Source organism: Heterodontus francisci, chromosome 34 (genome assembly GCF_036365525.1).
Source record: "Heterodontus francisci isolate sHetFra1 chromosome 34, sHetFra1.hap1, whole genome shotgun sequence".
NCBI classification, from domain to species: Eukaryota; Metazoa; Chordata; class Chondrichthyes; order Heterodontiformes; family Heterodontidae; genus Heterodontus; species Heterodontus francisci.
The window spans coordinates 39,236,760-39,256,098 of NC_090404.1; the positions used below are offsets into that span (position 1 = coordinate 39,236,760).

The window sequence follows — 19,339 nt, forward strand, 5'->3', positions numbered from 1 at the left end:
TCCTGAGTTACATCTGCTGAACAACATTAGCTTCTCGCAGCTCTGCTTTCTTCACATTGAAAGCCAGTGAGAAATTGTGCACAGTTTGAAATCTAAGCAACGGGTAAAAGATTGGAAGGAGAGTGTGACTGGGGATAATTGCTAATGGGAACAACTCTTGCACATTCCAGTATTCAGTATCTGGAAGAAGCAGGAAGATGAGATCACAGTGCTTATTTATCCTGTTATCTGCAAAATCCATTGCTTCTCAATGTCCTCCATCTTTCATTCACACTCCCTACTTTCCAGGGAAAGCTGGGATTCCTGAATTCGGTGTGTTCACATGAAGCAGCGAATTCATCTGGGAGCTGGAGGAACAGAGAGAGCTGGAGAAAAAGCAATGATAGAAGAAGGAGATCCCACATGAAACTGGCAGAATTTGATGTGTGTCAGTTGTTTCTATTGATGTATGATGGCAACATGTTGCTTTGCACATTTTACAGGAGTCGCATTGATGAGGTTGGTGCATCTTGGAAATTGAAACTTGTACATCTGCAGCTTTATGCTCTTGTGAACACATTCGGTGCTGTCATTGCTTGAACGAGTCTTTTGTCTTCTTGCTCAACATTCGATTGTTTTAATGAGAAACCATTAGTGGTGAAAGTGGCCTGAAGTGAAGAAATAACAAAAGCAGCGTGGAGCAGCTAACTTGCAGTGAAGTCTGGCAAATTCACTGGTGCTCCAGTGATGAGAATTCTGTGCTTTTTCCACTGCAGACCTGGTTACATTCCCGGTCAGGGGATGAAACTTTCTTGCTGCTGTATGAACTGTCACAAAAAGAATGCATTACTTGCTGAATAAAAAGAATAAAAATCTCATTCGGGATAATATTTGTTCTTCTGTTCTCTTTGTTCTTTTTTTCTCTTTTGCCCCACCACACTTAATTGTCTTGAAATCTATTACATTTTTAACCTTTGCCAGTTCTGATGAAAGGTCACTGACTTGAAACGTTAACTCTGCTGCTCTCTCCACAGATGCTGCCAGACCTGCTGAGTATTTCCAGCACTTTTGTTTTTATTTCCGATTTCCAGCATCTGAAGTATTTTGCTTTTATATGAGGGTTGATGAGACTGACGTGCTTCATTTAGTCTTCATGGATTTGAGCAAGACTTTTAACAAGGTCCAACATGGAAGAATGGTCATCAAATTAAAGCTTATACGATATTAAGGCACCTGGCAAGTTGGATCCAAAATTGACTCAGTGGCAGGAATCAAAAGGTAATGGCAAAAGTGTATATTTGTGACTGTTAGCCTGTTCTCTGTGGGATTCTGACCTCTGGGGAGCCTAAATTTGGGAGTCTCACTTTTTTTCTTCATCGGAGAATATTTGTTCTGAACTCTCTTTGCTCCTCATTGAATGCCTCCCACTGCTCTGACACTGATTTACCTTCAAGTAGCTGTTTCCAGTCCTCTTTTAACAAATCAAATCTCCGATTAGTAAAAGTGACCTTCTCACAATTTAAACTTTTAACGCTTGGTCCATCTGTATCCTTCTCTAACTGTGATAAATCTAACTGAATTATGATCACTGCCACTAAAATGCTTTCCCACTGATACCCCTTCCACCTACACAGATTTTGTCCTTAACACTACGTCCAGAACTGCCCCTTTTCTTGTTGGGTTTGCTCAGCATTGGCTAAAAATTCTCCTGAATGCACTGTAAGAATTTTGCTCCATCTATACTTTATGCACTTCAGAATCTTCAGAATTATACATAAATATTGAATCTTAATTTCCACATTGAGAAACATTGGATTGAATATGATGCAGCTATAAAGCAGTGTCATTGAGCAACACGAAAGGAAATCAGCATTAAATTAAGTTAAAACTACAATTATCTATCACTGTGTAGTGTGAGGGCACTTCATGATGGAATGGTCTCTGCTCAAGACAAATTATTAACGAGAACATCCCCTCTTGCATTATTTAACTCTGCTAATATTCCCAGTTGTATTTTCAGATAAATCTGCACCATGAAACATTTTGATGTCTTGAAAATGTGCAACCTCCTCACGTAGCAACTGAACACTCATTCCCCAAGTGATCGGTAGGGATACTCACCACTGAACTAATAAGAAAAAAAACCCACAACCCACACTTGTACACTTGTGCATTCCATACCGAAGCATCAGGACAAGTATCGCACTGTTACCAGACCTGGGTTCATCCAGCAGCCCCAGAGGAAGGATCTTTATTCCAGACAGTCACTGAGGAGAGAGGAACAAAGAGAGAAAAGGAGAAAGAGAATGACAGAGAGATCAATAGAGTCTGGAGTGGATGCTGAAAGGAACAGATTCACAATTCCGTATTTTACTTCATTGAGATTGACGGACAGAAAGCAAGAAAAGACACAAAGATGTACATTTAAACAGCGCCTTTCACGTCATCAGGATCTCACAAAGCACTTTACAGTCAATAAAGTACTTTTGAAGTGTGGTTTCTTCTGTAATCTCATGACAGAGAGAGACAGAGTGTTCGACAAAAATACTGATTCAGCAGATGCCAAAATATGATCTTAAGAATTACATCTCAATATGGAAACTTTATTTCCAGGTCTGTAAAAATCTTATTGTTTGTTTGATTCCGGTTCAGTAAAAGTAAACCTGAAGCAGAGTGAATAAATTCGCCTCTAATCCCTGATGAAATAGGGACAAAGCTTCCCAAATTCTATCAGGTCACCTTCCAGCCTTCTCTATTCTCGAGGTTTTCCTGTTTGCTTTAACCTCTCCGTTCTGGTAAAAGTTGTGAGTGAACATTTATTTTCCTGTTTTCAATTCTGGGTACTACCTGTGTGGAGTTTGCAAGTTCTCCCTGTGTCTGTGTGGGTTTCCTCTGGGTGCTCCGGTTTTCTCCCGCATGCCAAAGGTGTGCAGGTTGATAGGTCAATTGGCCATTATAAATTGCCCCTAGTATAGGTATGGAAATATAGGGACAGGTAGAGATGTGGTAGGAATATGGAAGTAGTGTAGGATTAGTATAAATGGGTGGTTGATGGTCAGCACAGACTTGGTGGGCCGAAGGGCCTGTTTCAGTGCTGTATCTCTAAACTAAACTAAGTCTCCACTCAAGAAAATGCAGAAAGAGACAAACTCATCTTGTATTATTTTTACCCTGCTATTTTCCACTGCAACATGTTAAAATAACGCCATACAACTAAAATAAATCAAGTTTGTGAAGGTAAAAATCCAACCACCTCCTCGGGGAATTGAACCACATTGACACACATAGAGTGAAGCACACAGATATGTACACTGAGAGTGAGGGAGGCCTGAAGAGAGAGACAGCCGGAAAGAAAGAGTGTCTCCAATTTGGCAGATTTTTGTTCCATTTCTAAAGGTACATTTTGAAATGCAAATTAGTAAATCCTGGAGGGATTGAAAGGATCAGGATTTTATTACCTGTAATTGATGATTGCTTCTGTCGCGACCTGGTTAAACTTTGAAATCATCAGAAAGGTAGACAGCAGGGCACGAGCACTCACACACAATTCACAACAGATTGTTAAGTTTATCATCTTAACCACTCGGCTATAACTGCATGCAATAAAGTATTATGCCTGGTAAATGGAGTTCGGTCATAAAAGCAGCAGAAAAGTTAAAAATAAACTCGCCCAATTTGGGATGAAGCTTAGCACAAAAGCAAAAATACGGTTGTTGCTGAAAATCTGAAATAAAAGCAGAAAGTGCTGGAAATACTCAGCAGGTTCACCAGCATCTGTGGAGTGAGAAACAGAGTTAATGTTTCAGGTCAGTGATCTTTCAGCAGATCTCGATGTTGACTCTTCTTCTGCCAATCTTCCTCAATCTGTACTCTCTGGTTTTTCAATCCTTCAGCCAATAGAAACAGTTCCTCTTTAATTCTAGGATCTAAACCCTTCATTTAAGCATTCAATCAATTCTCCTCTCTCCTTCTGTGCTCGAAGATGAACAACCCCAGCTTCTCCAGTCTATCCACGGATCTGGAATCTCACATTCCTGAATTATAATTTGTGTTACTTTGGCCTATGCATTTAGCAGAGCAGGCTGCACAGTTAAAACTGGAACAATGCCTTAATGTATCAAACACATGTGGAAGTCAGAAGAAAGGCCTTTCACAGAGTTAAGTACAAATGAGAGGCCGCTCCCCCATCTAGTTCATCCTTCCTTATGATTTCCGATCACAGTACCTAACTTTCCACGGAATGACACCAGATTGTTGTCCCCACTCAGCTACCCCAGCCCATTCCAGGTTATCTGTGAAGATGTGCTTTCTGACATCAAAAAAACAAAAAAGAATTTGCATTTATATCGCATCTTGCATCACCTCAGTACGTCGCAAGGAACTTTTCAGCCAATCACATGCTATTTAAAAAGTGTATTCACTGCTGCACAGTGCGCGTGAGGCGCACGGTGGTTAGCATTGCAGCCTCACAGCTCCAGGGACCCGGGTTCAATTCTGGGTACTGCCTGTGTGGAGTTTGCAAGTTCTCCCTGTGTCTGCGTGGGTTTTCCCTGGGTGCTCCGGCTTCCTCCCACAGCCAAAGACTTGCAGGTGATAGGTAAATTGGCCATTGTAAATTGCCCCTAGTGTCGGGAATAAGGGATTACTGTAGGGTTAGTATAAATGGGTGGTTGTTGGTCTGCACAGACTCGGTGGGCTGAAGGGTCTGTTTCAGTGCTGTATCTCTAAATAAATGATTTCCTGAAGATTGAAGACGTCAAAAGCCAAAACATTTGATGTTTTCAACATGGCTGCTGAAATAGCCAGAATGTCATGAGCTTGGAATCATTTTTAGATCATTTAAAGATGAACTCGAAAAAAAATCACCTCATGCGAATTTAAAATAACAGTTTAACATTCTGGTTATGCTCCCCAGGTTGATTGCAGTGCAGTTTTCCCATAACGTTGGAGTTATCATCTTTCTTGTATTTGGGAACAGTCCCCAGTTCAAAACCACGTTGAAACCTTATCAATACGTATTCCATGAAATACCAGGAAACCTTGAGTGATAGACATTCGTCAATACATGTTATCAAATTGCAATATGTCAGATTGTTACATTTGCTTTTCCTCTGTACAGTTCTGTACACTCAAGCTGTCCACAGCGTCTTTCACTCACTTTCCTTTCTACCCCTGTCAGAGCAGAAAGTCACCCTCAACGTTGAACATTACAGCTGATTTCTGTTCAAATTTGTGAGCGATTATTAAAGGATCATTCCGCACTACCTCGGTTAATAACAGCAAGTCTAAGCTGTATGTCGCACATGAAAACAGTTACATCAATTATTCACTCATTCCCAATGCCACAATCAGTGAGACCGGGACAAGCAGCAATATTCTAAACCCACACTCTCCAATCACCCACTGTCAACAGACATAGATAGGGTAGTAGAATGGACAGAATGGTGGCAGATAGAATTTTATACTGACAAGTGTGAAGTGATGCATTTTGACAGAGGGATTACGGAGAGGCAATGTCGATGTAATAGCATAGTTCTAAAGAATGTGCTGGAACAGACTGACCTGGGGGTGCAGGTGCATCGATCTTTGAAGGTGGCAAGATATATTGAGAGAATATTTAGTTAAGCATAAGGAATCTTAGGCTTCATAAATAGAAGTAGTCAGTACAATTTTGGTGAACCTCTTTAAAGCTCTGGTTAGCAGCAACTCTGTCCTGTTCTTGTCAGCACATTTCAGGAACGATATGAGCATCCTTGAGAGGGTGCAGAGGAGATTTAGCAGAAGGGTTCCTGGGATGGAGCATTTTAGTTACAAGGTTAGGTTGGCAGAGCTGGGCTTGTTCTCCTTAGAACAAAAGAGATAGAGGGGAGATTTAATAGAAGTGTACCAGATTATGACAGGCTTGGATAAGTTAGACAAGGGAAACGGAACAAGGAGTAGTGACCAAAAATTGCCAGTTCTGTGGGAAAAAAAAGGATGTGGGTGAGTATGAGGAAGCACTGTTTTTGTATCTCAAGTGATAATGACCTGGAACTCGCTGCCCACAAGAGTGGTGGAAGCAGAAATGATAAATGCCTTCAGGAGGAATTCTGAGAAAAGCAGACTTGCAGGGCTACGGGCATCGAGGCTGACTGCGTTGCTCTGTGCAGAGATGGCATGGACCGAGTTGTCTCCTTCTCTGCTGGAAATGACTATGAAGTTTTGCAGGGCTCTCACCGCACGTGGCTCCTGTTGCTTTTATGTCACCTCATCGTTGTTTTCGATCCCTTCTTCTGGCCAGTTCAGACGAACTTCTCTGCACTGTCAAGCTGTTTCTCATTGCACCCCGTTTCTAAAATTCAGTGTTCGAGGTAAGGCTTGAACTCACAACCTCGGCATAGTTCATTAATTACACTGCTGTATAAGTACCACACGCTAACCGATTGCACCACTGAAGCCACAACACACCCCATATGGTATGGGGAGCTGCAGGCAAGTTAACCTAACATCAGTCGTCTGGAAAATGTTCTAATCTTTGATAAAGGAAGTATTAACAAGCACTTGGAAAATCATTGTCTGATCAAACAAAGTCAACATGTTTTTACCGAATGGAAATCTTGATTGACAAATTTATTCCAGAATTCTGAGTATGTAACTGAAAGGGCAGACAAAGGGGAACCAGAAATGTAGTATAATTGGATTTCCAAAAGGCATTCGGTAAGATACCATCGAAGATTAATATACTAGATAAAGGATCATGGAATTGAAGTAATATATTAGCATGCAAGGAGGACTTAGAGGTTAAATGACAGAAAGCAACGAGTAGGGATAAATGGAGAATTTTCAAGATATCAGACCGTAACACGTGGAGTGCCTCAAGGATCAGTGCTAGGGCCACAGCTATGTCCAATACCGAGAGTGTGGTGGAAGCGGATTCGGTCCTGGGTTGAAGAGAAGATTGGTCCTTCTCATCATTGATGCCAGCCTTTAGATAATTCCATTAAATCCACGTGCTATCAAGAGACGGGTGAAAGCACTGAATATTCAAAACACGATGGGACCTGACACAATTCCAACTGTCATACTGAAGATCTGTGCTCTCGAACCAGCTGTGTCCTCAGAGAAGTTGTTTCAGTACAATTGCAAAACGCACATCTTCCTGACAATGCGAAATTTGCCCAGCTATGTCCTGTCTACAAAAATGGGGAAAAGTCCAATCCATCCATTAACTACCCCATCAGTCTACTCTCAATCATCAGAAAAGTTGTGGAAGGTATCGTTGACAGTGCAATCAATAAACACTTACTCAGTAACACATCGCTGACCAATGCTCAGTTTGGATTCCACCAGGGGCACGCAATTCCAGACTTCATTACAACCTTGGCCAAACATGGAAAATAGAGTTGTATTAGAGAGATAACAGTGTCTGCCTTTGACATCAAGGTAACATTCGACCTAGTATGGTATCAAGGAGCCCGAGCAAAACTGGAGGTAATGGGAAAGAGAGGGGAAACGCTCCACGAGATGAAGTCATACCTAACACAAAGGTATGTCCTGGGGGGGGGGGTGTTTGCTAGAGTAGTTGGGGAGGGTTAAACTAAAATGGCAGGGGGATGGGAATCTTTGCAAGGAGTCAGAGGAAGGGTGATCAAGGACAAGAACCAAAGGGGAATAAGAAAAGTGATAGGCAGAGAAATCAAGGGCCAGAATCAAACAGGGCCACAGTGAAAAATAGTGGGAAGGAGACAAGTAATGTCAAAAAGACAAGCCTTAGGCTTTGCAACTTAACGTGTGGAGTATTAATAATCTTCTTCTTTGGCCTCCTTGTCTCGAGAGACAATGGGTAAGCGCCTGGAGGTGGTCAGTGCTTTGTGGAGCAGCGCCTGGAGTGGCTATAAAGGCCAATTCGAGAGTGACAGACTCTTCCACATGTGCTGCAGATAAAGTTGGTTGTCAGGGCTGTTATGCAGTTGGCTCTCCCCTTGCATTTCTGTCTTTTATCCTGCCAACTGCTAAGTCTCTTCGACTCACCACGCTTTAGCCCCGCATTTATGGCTGCCCGCCAGCTTTAACGATCACTGGCAACTGACTCCCACGACTTGTGATCAATGTCACAGGACTTCATGTCGCGTTTGCAGACATCTTTAAAGTGGAGACATGGACGGCTGGTACCAGTGATGAGCTCGCTGCACAATGTGTCCTTGGGGATCCTGCCATGTTCCATGCAGCTCACATGGCCAAGCCATCTCAAGCACCGCTGGCTCAATAGGGTGCATAAGTTGGGGATGTTGGCGGCCTCGAGGACTTCTGTGTTGGAGATACGATCTTGCCACCTGATGCCAAGGATTCTCCAGAGGCAGCGAAGATGGGATGAATTGAAACATCGCTCTTGGCTGACATACGTTGTCCAGGCCTCGCTGCTGTAGAGCAAGGTACTGAGGACACTGGCTTGATACACTCGGACCTTTGTGTTCTGTGTCAGTGCGCCATTTTCCCACACTCTCTTGGCCAGTCTGGACATAGCAGTGGAAGCCTTTCCCGTGCATTTGTTGATTTCTGCATCGAAAGATAGGTTACTGGTGATAGTTGAGACTAGGTAGCTGAACTCTTGAACCACTTCCGGAGAATGGTCGCCGATATTGATGGAAGAAGCATTTCTGATGAGCTGTCCCATGATGTTCATTTTCTTGAGGCTGATTGTTCGGCCAAATTCGTTGTAGGCAGCCGCAAACCTGTCGATGAGACTCTGCAGACACTCTTCAGTGTGAGATGTTAATGCAGCACTGTCAGCAAAGAGGAGTTCCTTGATGAGGAATTTCCGTACTTTGGTCTTCGCTCTTAGACGGGCAAGGTTAAACAACCTGCCACCTGATCTTGTGTGGAGGAAAATTCCTTCTTCTGAAGACTTGAATGGATGTGAGAGCAGCAGGGAGAAGAAGATCCCAAACAGCGTGGGTGCGAGAACACAGTCCTGTTTCACGCCGCTCGGGATAGTTAAGGAGTCTGATGAGGTGCTGCTATGCTGGATTGTGCCTTTCATATTGTCATGGAATGAGGTGATGATACTTAGTAGCTCTGGTGGACATCTGATCTTTTTTAGTAATCTGAAGAGACCACGTCTGCTGACGAGGTCAAAGGCTTTGGTGAGATCAATGAAAGCAACGTGGAGCAGCATCTGTTTTTCACGGCCTTTCTCCTGTAGCTGACGAAGGGAGAACAGCATGTCAATGATCAATCTCTCTGCTCGAAAGCCACATTGTGCCTCAGGGTAGACATGCACGGCCAGCTTCTGGAGTCTGTTTAAAGCGACTCGAGCGAAGACTTCCCCACTATACTGAGCAGGGAGACTCCACGGTAGTTGTTGCAGTCACCATGGTCACCTTTGTTCTTATAGAGGGTGATGATATTGGCATCGTGCATGTCCTGTGGTACTGCTCCCTCGACCCAACACATCAAAGCAGTTCGTATAGTGCTGAGAGTATAGCAGGCTTAGCACTCTTGATTATTTCAGGGGTAATGCTGTCCTTCCCAGGGGCATTTCCGCTGGTTAGGGAATCAATGGCATCACTGAGTTCTGATTTTTTTTGCTGTACATCCAGCTCATCCATGAGTGGCAGAGACTGGGCTGCATTGAGCGCGGTCTGAGTGACAACATTTTCCCTGGAGTACAGTTCTAGGTAGTGCTCCACCCAGAGGTTCAATTGCTTGCGTTGGTCAGTAGTTGTGTCCCCTGATTTAGATTTGAGGGGGGCGATCTTCTTGATGGGTGGCCCAAAAGCTCTCTGAATACCATCATACATATCTCTGATTCTTCCGGTGTTGGAGGCCAGCTGAATATGGCTGCATAGGTGTTGCCAGTCGTCATTTGCGTTTCTGGCTGCTTTACGTGTGACAGATGTTAGCTCGCTGGGGGCTTTCTTGAAGTTCAACAGTGCAATGCGCATAGCGGCTATGACAGAGTCCAGCTCTTCAAAGTGAGATTGAAACCAGTCTGCATTCTACTTCATACATTTACCATAGGTGATCATAGCTGACACATAGATGGCGTCTCTGATGTGGACCCACTTGGTCTCTGCATCCCCTGTGGGAGTGTTTTGAAGGGCTTTTTCAAGTTGAATTTAGAAATTTATGTAACAGCTGTGGATAAGAAATTCTGCTCGTGTTCATGTGTGAGTGGCTCTTCTGCTTGGAGTGATGCAGCATCTTTGGTTTGAGTCTAACCTTGCTGCACACCAGGGAATGTTCGGTATGAGCAATAAAGTGGATGAATTAATTGTGCAATTGGATGTAAACGGGTACGATATAGTTGGGATTACGGAGACATCGCTGCAGGCTGACCAGAGATGGGAAACGAACATCCAGGAGTAGTTGAAATAAAAACAAAAAATGCTGGAAATACTCAGCAGGTCTGGCAGCATCTGTGGAGAGAGAAGTTAACGTTTCAGGTCAGTGACCCTTCTTCAGAACCGGCAAATATTAGAAATGTAAAAGGTAATAAGCAAGTAAAGTATGGGTGCGGCAAGAGATAACAAGGAGAAGGTGGAAATAGGACAACGTCACAGAATTGCTGACCAGAAGGTCATGGAGCAAAGATATGTAAATGATTTGTTGAAAGACAAAGCATTCGTACAGAAAGGGTGTTAACGGACTGAAAATTGAACAGCTGCAAGTACAAACATGAAAAAAATAGTGGGTAAACAAATTGATCAAACTAATGTATGGTAGATGAAGTATAATGTGAATAAATGTGATGTTATCCACTTTGGTGGCAAAAGCAGGAAGGCAGATTATTATCTGAATGCCGAGAAAACTGAGAGAGGAGAATATCCAACGAGACCTGCATGTTCTCGTACGCCAGTCGCTAAACGTAAGCATGCAGGTGTGACAGGTGTTAAAAAAAAGGCAAACGTTATGTTGGCCTTCATTGCGATAGGATTCGAGTACAGGAGCAGGAATGTCTTGCTGCAATTATACAGGGCCTTGGTGAGGCCACACCTGGAATACTGTGTAGTTTTGGTCGCCTTATCTGAGGTAGGATGTTCTTGCTCTCGAGGGAGTGCAACGAAGGTGTACCAGACTGAATTTTGGGATGGCAAGACTGACGTATGAGAGATTGAATTGGTTAGGATTATATTCGCTGGAGTTCAGAAAGGTGAAGGGGTGGAGGCGGGGGGTGGGGTGGTGGGGTGGGGGCGGGTTGTTTGTGTGTGGGGGCGGGTAGAGGGATCTCATAGAAACCTATAAATTTCTAACAGGCCTTGACAGGGTAGATGCAGGAAGGATGTTCCCGATGGTGGGGGAGTCCAGAACCAGTGGTCATAGACTAAGGATACGGGGTAAACCATTGGTCAGTGACGCTCAGTTTGTGTTCACTCAGCTCCTGACCTCATTACAGCCTTGGTTCAAACATGGACAAAAGAACTGAACTCAAGAGGTGAGGTGAGAGTGACTGCCCTTGACATCAAGGCAGCAATTGACCGAGTATGGCATCAAGGAGCCCTAGCAAAACTGAGGTCAACGGAAATCAGGGGGAAGCCCTCTGCTGGCTGGAGACATACCTGGTGCAAAGGAAGATGGTTGTGGTTGTTGGAGGTCAATCATCTGAGCTCCAGGACATCACTGCAGGAGTTCCTCAGGGTAGTGTCCTAGACCCAACCATCTTCAACTGCTTTATCAATGGCCTTCCGTCAATCATAAGGTCAGAAGTGGGGATGTTCGCGGATGATTGCACAATGTTCAGCACCATTCGTGACTCCTCAGATACTGAAGCAGTCCGTGTAGAAATGCAGCAAGACCTGGATAATATCCAGGCTTGGGCTGATAAGTGGCAAGTAACATTCGCACCACACAAGTGCCAGACAATGTCCATCTCCAACAAGAGAGAATCTAACCATCTCCCCTTGACATTCAACAGCATTACCATCGCAGAATCCCCAACTATCAACATCCTAGGGGTTACCATTGACCAGAAACTGAACTGGAGTAGCCATATAAATACCATGGCTACAAGAGCAGGTCAGAGGCTAGGAATCCTGAGGCGAGTAACTCAGTTTCTGGCTCCCAAAAGCCTGCCCACCATCTACAAGGCATAAGTCAGGAGTGTGATGGAATACTCTCCACTTGCCTGGATGGGTGCAGCTCCAACAATACTCAAGAAGCTCGACACCATCCAGGACAAAGCAGCCCACTTTATTGGCACCCCATCTACAAACATTCACTCCCTCCACCACCGACGCACAGTGGCAGCAGTGTGTACCACCTGCAAGATGCTCTGCAGCAATGCAGCAAGGCTCCTTAGACAGCACCTTCCAAACCCGCGACGTCTACCAACTAGAAGGACAAGGGCAGCAAATACATGGGAACACCACCACCTGCAAGTTCCCCTCCAAGTCACACACCATCCTGACTTGGAACTATAATCGCTGCTCCTTCACTGTCGCTAGGTCAAAATCCTTGAACTCCCTTCCTCACAGCACTGTGGGTATACCTGCACCAAATGAACTGCAGCGGTTCAGGAAGGCAGCTCACCACCACCTTCTCAAGGGCAATTCGGGATGGGCAATGAATGCTGGCCTGGCCAGCGTCGCCCACATCCCATGAATGAATTTTAAAAAATTCAGGACTGAGATGAGGAGACGTTTCTTCACCCAGAGAGTGGTGAACCTGTGGAATTCGCTCCCACAGAAAGCAGTTGAGGTCAAAACATTGTATGTTTTCAAGCTCTTGGGCTCAAAGGGATCGATGGATATGGGGGAAAAGTGGAAACAGATTAGTGAGTTGTATGATCAGCCATGATCAGAATGAATGGCGGACAAGGCTCGAAGGGCCGAATGGCCTACTCCTGCTCCTATCTTCTGTTCTTCTACTTTAAAAGGCAGATGGTTGTGTTGTTGGGCGTCAATCATCTCAGCTCCTGGACATAATTGCAGGAGTTCCTCAGATCTTGTCCTGGATCCAATCAACTTCAGATGCTTCATCAATGACCGTCCCTCCATCACAAGGTCAGACGTGGGGATGCTCGCTGATGATTGCACTATGGTTGGTCCCATTCCCGACTCCTCAGACACTGAAGCAGTCCATATGCATATGCAGCAAGGCCTGGACTACAGTCAAGCTTGGACTGATAAACGGCAAGTTACAGTCACACCTCACAATTGCTGGACAATTTTCATCCCCAACAAGAGAAATTCTAAACATCTCCCCTTGAAGTTCAATGGCATTATCATCGCTGAATCCTCCACCATCAACATCCTGGGGATTTGCCTTGCCCATCCCTAATTTCCCTTGAGAAGGTGGTGCTGAGCTGCCTTCTTGAACCGCTGCAGTCCATGTGGTGTCGGTGCACGGACAGTGCTGTTAGGGAGGGAGTTCCAGGATTTTGATCCAATATCAGTAATGGAACGGTGATATATTTCCAAGTCAGGATGGTGTGTGGCTTGGAGGGGAACTTGCAGATAGTGATGTTCCCACTCATCTGCTGTCCTTGCCCTTCCAGGTGGCAGAGGTCACGCGTTTGCAAAGCGCTGTCGAATTGCAAAGTGCTGTTGAAGGAGTTGTGGTGAGTTGCTGCAGTGTATCTTGTAGATGATACACACTGCTGCCACTGTGCTTTGGTGACAAAGGGAGTGAATGTTTGTGGTGGTGGATGGGCTGCCAATCAAGTGGGCTGCTTTGTCCCGGATGGAGTTGAGCTTCCTGAGTGCAGCTCCAATATCATTCAAGTAAGTGGAGAGTATTGCATCACACTCCTGACTTGTGTCTTGTCGATGGCGGACAGGCTTTGGGGTGTCAGGTGTTGGGTTAATCGCTGCAGAATTCCCAGCCTCGGACCCGCTGTTGTGGACACAGTATGTATGTGGCTGATTCAGTTCTGTTTCTGGTCAATGGCATCCCCCAAAATTGTTGATAGTCGGGGTTTCAGCGATCATAATTCCATTGAACTGGGGTTCCATTCCCAATGCGGTCATAATTTGTGTTATATCGGTGACCAATGGTGTACCACAGGGATCGGTGCTGGGACCCTTGCTGTTTCTTATATCAGCAGAAAAGCTGCTCAGGTGGAAAGTCCAAAATAAAAGCATCACATGTTAGAAATATTCAGCAGATCAGGCAGCTTTTGTCGAGAAATCCTCTTCACGAAAAAAGATCTTTCTCAAACAATTGTGTTAGACTATCACAGCTGATTCAGTGGGACTGTGACTGCATAATGGTGAATACTCTGTGTTGTGGTCACAGCAACTCCAAATCCAGACAGAGCATGCTTTATGTCTTAAACCGGCTGCTGCACCAACTAATGGAATGCAGCAAATAACCAATCCTTACTTCTTGAAAATGAATTTCTTCTTGATGGAGAAAAAAAACTACTGTCTCCTTTTACAGTATTTCACTTACACATGCCTGTGCTTCACGCTCCAACATTCAAACCCGCCCCTTCTCTCAGATTATTCCTTCCACTATTGACACTCACTTGCTTCCATTTCATTTCACTGTGGCTCAGCAGACTGTAACATTCACTTTCACGGTCTTAAAGCCGTTAACATTGCTCAGTTACCACCGCTGTTTCGAGGTTACACACGTTCCATTCACACCAATGTTCATTTGGACCTTGAACTGAGTCTATACACTTAGGTCCGACCGCTCGGCAGACACATGCTACAAAAGCAGGGCTGGCCTTTGGAAGGCCAGCGGTGGGTTGTTGACAATATTTCTTTGGGGAATCTTCTTTGCCAAGGGATGTGAATTGATGAACTGGGTTTTGTTTTCATGGCAGATGATGTTTTTCTCATGAAATGTGTTCTGTGATGAATTAATGGAGAAAGAAACTGGAACATACTACCTGAAGGGGTGGTAGCGGCAGGAACAGTCACAACATTTAATAAGTATTTAGATGAGCACTTGAAACGCCATAGCATACAAGGCTGCTTGCCAAGTGCTCGAAATGGGATTAGAATAGATGGGTGCTTGATCGCTGGCACAGATACGATGGGCCGAAGGGCCTATTCCTGTGCTGTATAGCTGTATAACTCTCAAGTTGATGAGGGTAGCGGTAATGTGATTGATGTTGTGGAGATGGAGTTTAAAAAGCATTTGGTGAAATACCACATAATCAACTTGTTAGAAAAATTAAAGTGATGGAATTAAAGGACCAGTGACAGCGTGGATACATAATTTTCTGAGGTCCATAAAACAGAGAATAGCGAGAAGAGAAGAGGACTGATTTCCAGGGTGATGGGGAAAAGCTGGATTGTTGGATTAAACTGACTGATCTTTCAAAGAGCCGGTGCTGACTCGGTGGGCTGAGAGGCTTCCTTCTGTGTTGTAAAGTACACTGATTCCATCATGTTAATTTTAACATACACTGGGAGATGCAACTCAACTCAAGGCTCAAAGACAATGATTCCCCAGAATATGTCTAATTTAAGCAATTGTCTAATGCATTGTACCAATGATTTAATTAGAAGAGCAAGCAGCAGCTGAGCTGTGATGGCCGAGTGGTTAAGGCGTTGGACTCGAAATCCAAATGGGGGAATTTCCCTGCGCAGGTTCAAGCCCTGTTTACAGCGGCTTTGCGTCATTTTTCTTGAGTTGACTGCTCACTTTGCTGGTTGGAAATGTTCAAATGTCTCAGTATCAATCAGAGATCGTGGATTTGTCATAAACTGAACAAAAGGCAAAAAATGTGTGAGAAATAAACAAACAAATCAGCCTGTTGAAGGTGAAGAAATGGGAAAAGCAGCTAATATTGAAAGGCGTGGCTGAGCTTCACTGGTGTTCGAGTGGTGTGGGCTCAATGCATTCACTCTCGCGTTCTGGGTTTGATTCCTGGTCAGAAAGTAATCAGTCTTTTTTACTGTTATGACAACTCTCACAAACATGACTGACATTAAAAAGAAACAGCAAATGGTTCGCAACTCGGCGGTCATAGAGTTATACAGCAGAAAAACAGGCCCTTCGGCCAATCGTGTCTGTGCCGGTCATGAAGAACCTAATTATTCTAATCCCATTTTTCAGCACTTGGTCCGTAGCCTTGTATTCTCTGCCGTTTCAAGTGCTCATCGAAATACTTGGTAAATGTTGTGAGGGTTCCTGCCTCTACCAACCCTTTTCAGGCAGTGTGGTCCAAATTCCAAACACCCTCTGAGTGAATTTTTTCCCTCAAATCCACTCTAAACCTCCTGCCCCCTACCTTAAATCTATGCCCCCTGGTTATTGACACCTCCGCTAAGGAAAAGGTTTCTTCCTGTCGAAACTATCAATGCCCCTCTAATTTTCTATACCTCAATCGTGTCCCCCCTTAGCCTTCTCTACACTAAGGAAAATAACTCGAGCCATTTCAGTCTCTCTTCATAACTGAAATGATCCAGGTCAGAAAACATCATCGTGAATTTCCTCTGCACCCTCTCCAGGGCAATCACATCCTTCCGAAAGTGTGCTGCCCAGAGTACTGTGCACAGTACTCCAGCTGTGGCCGAACTAGCATTTTATACAGCTCCATCATAACCTCCCTGCTCTTATATTCTGTGCCTCGGCTAATAAAGGCAATTATCCCATATGCCTGCCTAACCACCTCATCTGCCAGTGCTGCTGCTTTCAGTGGTCTATAGACAAGTAAACCAAGGTCCCCCAGACCTTCTGTACTTCCTAGGGTCCTACCATCCATTGTATATTCCCTTGCCTTGTTCGTCCTCCCAAAATGAATCACCTCACACTTATCAGGATTAAATTCCATTTGCCACTGCTCCACCCATCTTACCAGCCCCTCTATATCGTCCTGTAATCTGAGGCTTTCCTCCTCACTATTTACGACACCACCAATTTTCATGTCATCTGCGAATTTACTGATCATACCTCCTATATTCACGTCTAAATCATTAATGTACACTACAAACAGTCAGGGTCCCAGCAGTGATCCCTGCGCTACACCACTTGTCACAGGCTTCCACTCACACAAACAACCCACGACGACCACCCTCTGCCTCCTGCCACTAAGCCAATTTTTGATCCACTTTGCCAAAGTTCCCTGGATCCCATGGGCCCTTACCTTCTTAACCAATCTCCCATGCGGGACTTTATCAAAAGACTTACTAAAGTCCATTTGACTACATCAACTGGTTTACCCTCATCTACACATCTAGCCACCACCTCAAAGAATTCAATCAAGTTAGTTAGACACGATCCCTCCCTGACAAAGACATGTTAACTATCCCTAATTAATCCCTGCCTCTCCAAGTGGAGATTAATCCAGTCCCTCAGAATTTCTTCCACTAGTTGCCCAACCACTGATGTTAGACTCACCGGTCTGTCATTACCTGGTTTATCCCTGGAACCCGTCTTGAAGAAAGGTACCATCTTCGCTGTCCTCCAATCCTCTGGTACGTCTCCTGTGGCCAGAGAGGATCTGAAAATTTGTGTCAAAGCCCCTCTGATCACCTCCCTTGTCTCACATCATAGCCTGGGATACATCGCACCTGGGTCTGGGGATTTATCAAATTTTAAGCCCGCTAAAACAGGTAATGATTCCTCCCTTTCAATGTTAATGTGTTCAAGTATATCACAATCTCCCTCCCTGATATCTACACCCACATCGTCCTTCTCCATAGTGAATACAGATGAAAAGTAATCTTTTAAAACCTCACCTGTAACCTCCGCCTCCACACACAGATTGCCACTTTGGCCCCTAATGGACCCCTGTTTCGCCTGTAGATTCTATACCCTGGAATATTGAGTTGCCAGCCCTGCCCCTCCCTCAATCATGTCTCTGTGATATCAATAAGATCATAATCCAATGTGATAATCTTCGCCCTCAATTCATCTGCCTTACTGGTAAGATTCCTTTCAGTAAAATAGATGCAATCCAGCCTTGCATTTTTCACTTGTGCCTTAACAATATTTGCTCTGCATTCCACAATGACTCAGTTTGTCTTTTATATTTGGCTGTGCATCACCCCCTACTGTACCTCCACTTTGTTTCCCATCCCCCTGCCAAATTATGTTAGCACCCTGCAACCCCACCCACCCCACCCCCGCACCCACCACCCCACCCCAGCCCCGCACCCCCAACAGCACTAGCAAACCTCTCAGCAAGATTGTGGTCCCGTTCCAGTTCAGGTGCAAGCCATGCAACTTGCACGCCAGAAACAGACCCAGTGATCCCTCCTGCACCATCTCCTCAGCCACGCATTCATCTGCTCTATCCTCCTATTCCTCTCCTCACTCGCATGTGGCACCAGGAGTAATCCAGAGAATACCCCGTTTGAGATCCTGCTTTACAATCTTCTACCTAGCTCCCTAAATTCTTGTTGCAGTGCCTCATCCCTCTTTCTGCCTATGTCGGTGTGTACCACGACCTCTGAATGTTCACCCTCCCCCTTCAGAATGTCCTTCAGCTGCTCCATGACATACTTGACCAGAGCACCAGGGAGGCAACATACCATCCTGGAGACCGTTTCCCACCACAGAAACGCCTATCTGTACACGTCACGATAGAATCCCCTATCACTATAGCTCTTCCACTCTTTTTCCTGCCCTGCTGTGCAGCTGAGCCACCTGCAGCATCTGTGGAGAGAGCGAAACACAATTAAAGGTCCAGGTCGGTGACTGTGCAGCAGAGCTGAAGAAGTCAGAGATGTAACTGGTCGATAACAGTTATAGAGACAGAGCTTGGGATGGAAATGGGAACATGTTAGAACACAGAGTGATGAACTGATGAAAGTGAGGAAAAGGCCAGGAAAATATGGGTGGCAGGCAATGGGGCAGATATTTCTGCCTGCTGCTCAACCTGCACAAATATCATTCCTGATCAACAAATCACAACTGCTCTGTCAACGAATCATGCTGGACCGAATGGCCTCCTTCTGTACTGTACCTTTCTGCTATTGTATGTTCGTTAACAGCACTGCTGCTGCCTTCACAGTCATTCTACCAACTTACAACCAATTAGAGCCAAATACACATTGAAAACCAGTGAGAAATTATGCAGCGTTTGAAATATAAGCAAGTGGTAAAAGATTGGAAGGAGAGTGTGACTGGGGATAATTGCTAATGGGAACAACTCTTACACATTCCAGTATTCAGTATCTGGAAGAAGCAGGAAGATGAGATCACAGTGCTTATTTATCCCATTATCTGCAACGCCCATTGTTTCCCAATGTCCTCCATCTTTCATTCCCATTCCTGGCTTTCCAGGGAAATCTGGGTTTCATGAATTCGATGTGTTCACATCAGGCAGCTAATTCACCTGAGAGCTGGAGGAGCAGAGAGAGCTGGAGAAAAAGCAATGATAGAAGCCAAAGGAGATCCCACATGAAACTGGCAGAATTTGATGTGTGTCAGTTGTTTCTATTGATGTATGATGGCAGTGTGCTGCTTTGTACATTGATGA

The 19,339-nt window shown here is 44.7% G+C and overlaps 1 non-coding gene and 1 pseudogene across 1 annotated transcript; one reads left to right on the forward strand and one right to left on the reverse strand.

Annotated features, from left to right (window-relative positions):
- The window catches only part of LOC137349387 (zinc finger protein 585A-like), a 231,635-nt pseudogene that overhangs the window by 150,468 nt on the left and 61,828 nt on the right, over window positions 1–19,339 (reverse strand).
- On the forward strand, window positions 15,436–15,521 carry trnas-cga (transfer RNA serine (anticodon CGA)). The gene has a single exon. It is a non-coding gene; the product is annotated as a tRNA-Ser (tRNA).